We start from the raw sequence: 2,926 nt of genomic DNA, 5'->3' as shown, positions 1-2,926 counted from the left end.
TGGTAGCACCTGTGGGGGCCATTTGGCTCCTGTTGGAGGGCTGTACCCCTTGTGTGGGAGCCAAACCCCCTGCTGGGGGGGACGAGTCCCCTGTTGGGGGGCTGTACCCCTTGTATGGGGGCAGAATCCCCTTTTGGGGGGCCAAAACCCTTGTGTGGGGGCTGAGCCCCTGTTGGGGGGCTGAACCCCGGTGTGGGGGCCATCGCACCTATGGGGGAGGTCAGTAAAGTATGAATTCAAGAAACATGTACTTAGTGTTCCATTTATTATTATGATAAGAGACTTGTTTTAACACTGTAAGATATATCAATAAAACATTGTCCAACTGATCACTGTCTCTATCTCACTGTCTCTCTCTCTTTATAGTGGTCTTTTTTTTTTCTTGTGGAGGAACATGGATTTTGGGGTGTTTTAGAGAGGGACTTTGGGATTTTTTTTATCAGGGATTTTTCAGTTTTCTAATAGGAAACACTACAATTCCTGCTAGTTCAAAGCAAGCCACCTCACCCAAACATCTTCCAGGTGATAGTTGCCCAGATGGCCAGGTAGGGGGCACACATGGCAGTAGTGCCATACAGAGGCCAACGCTGCAACCACAGCCCACTGGCAGCTGGCCCAGAGGGGCAGATGCCTCTACTGGCTGTGCAGTCCCCATCCAGGTCTGGCAGGTGCACAGCAGGTCACAGCCAGGCAGCAGCCCCCACTGCCAGCCTGCCCCAGGGTGCAGGGAACTCTCAGGGCTGCTTCAGCAGTCCAGCTGGCACAGGTACCAATTGGCTGGGCCCCAGAAGCTCTTGAGAGCTAGTAGCTCTGAACTACTTGCCAGGGTGATTTTTATACTGCTGGGGCCAGGACAGGGCAGCTTTTTATACTGCTGGGGACAGCACAGGTGCTGGCCCCAGGCTCTAGCTCCCCCTGGTTGAAGATCTGAGAGAAGCCAGGCAGGGTTATTTTGCCCCAGGTGGCACAGTTTGCCCCACACCAAAGTGCATGTCCAAGCATGCGCGCTGAAGGAAAAAACCTCAGCTTAAATTTGCATCGCTTCTATTTAAGCTGCTGCAAGCACTTGTGCTTGCATGTGTGGACACACCCCTTCTCTCCTGCACTTAACATGTGGTTTTCCTATAGAAAAAATAGAAGAATACTTCTCTCTGCTACCTTCTAGCAAGGCATCTTTCCATTTCTCTTTCACTTTTGTTCAGGTTCATAAGGTTGACAGCCTTTGGCTGGGAATGCTAGTTGACATGCCATCTAAATCTCAGGAAAATTGCTGCTCTTTGTTACACTATTATTTGGCCCAGTCTAAACGCAGTTTTTAATGGTATGTTATTTACGGGGTTAATTTGTTTTTACTGAAATAGTTACACTGATGCTATGCTTAATGTAGGTTAATATTAGAATAAAGGTGCCTCATACCAGTACAGTTATTTTCAATCTTGCACAAGAATAGCTGTATTAGTATCTCTGTCTTAATACTGATATAACATAACTGCATCCATACTTGGGTCATGGTATTTCTCTAACTTTATAAACATAAAATATGCAGTCTCCTGTGTGAACAGTGAAATGTTAAATTCCTCCTCATTTTCAGAAATAGATTCGTTGCTATTGGACGTATTTGGTTCTGACAAGAGTAGACCCCTGTTCAAAGCTAAATCAGTTCAATCGAGGTAGCTTTTCTATTACAAACAGGACCTGAAAACTCATTTTCTTTTTAAAAAAACCCAACTACACACAAAGGAAACATCCACATGTCCAAACACAGATAATACATTTGATTGCATTTAGCTGATTTGTACACTGATGACTTGACATTTTTAGATACGCTTACATTTGCACTTCCACTTGAACTGCTTTCCTGTATGCTTTTCTCAACCACCCCCAGGCCCTTAGAGGGAAAGGATGAGGTGGTACAGGGGCTTATTTGAAGAAAAGTATATGGTCAGGGAGGGCTTAGAAACATATTTTCTCTGTGTCATACATAGTTTGTATGTTTATTCTTATCTATTTATTTCACATTCTTAATGCTTTATCAACATGTAAAGAAGCCAAGTCAGAAAGCAAACACTCAATGCTGTAAGAATGGATGCTTCATTTGAGGCTGGCTCTCAACATGCTTTAGGTCTTGATTTGCAGTATGTATTAATGGAGATAAAAGAAATATTATCCTAATGTTATGTCAAATACCTCATCTATCGATAACTATTATGGTCCTGGTGAGAACATTACTACCAAAAAATGTTGTGAAACCTCAAAGAAACTGAGGTCTAATTATGTATTACCGGGTAATGCCTCAGCTGTAGCACCTGTAAAAGAAAAGCAAGGCTCGCTCTTTCAGAATTATCCTCATCAGTTTAAGATATGTGTTCACATCAGATATAATGGTTTAACAAAGCTATTTCTATTGGTCTGTTGAATTAGGATAAGATCTATAATAGTTTAATTTAACTGGTACTAAATCTTAGTGTGGTTTGAAATACAAATTTGCATGAAAAAAATTCTCTATCCTTTCTTCATTACAAAATAAAAGTATCAGAGGTAAGGAAGATTAAAGAAACACATTTTACCTCAGTGTAGCATGTATTTCCTGAATACTGTCATAATCTGCTGCCAATTAGCAGACATAAAACCAAACCACTTCAAGTCTAGACTTGTTTTAAACAGTTTTGCAAACATTAGGTCAAATTCTGTTTATGAGTAGTGTGCACATTTTCTATTATCTTGACTTGGCAGTTGTATACTCATAACTGAGAGCAAATTTTCCCACTATGTTATTTAATTTAATGGTAGAATCTTTTTGTTTTGGTGTGATTTATTATCATACATAACAAGTATTGAAATAAAGCTCTGGGGACTGAAGTGCTATATTTGTTCATAAAATGGGTTCCTATGGGCAAGGGCAGCATGAGATTCTCCGTTCTTCCTT

This window comes from Crocodylus porosus, unplaced genomic scaffold, assembly GCF_001723895.1.
Source record: "Crocodylus porosus isolate Cpor-Errol unplaced genomic scaffold, CroPor_comp1, whole genome shotgun sequence".
Classification (NCBI taxonomy): Eukaryota; Metazoa; Chordata; order Crocodylia; family Crocodylidae; genus Crocodylus; species Crocodylus porosus.
Note: the sequence above shows the minus strand (reverse complement) of the source record.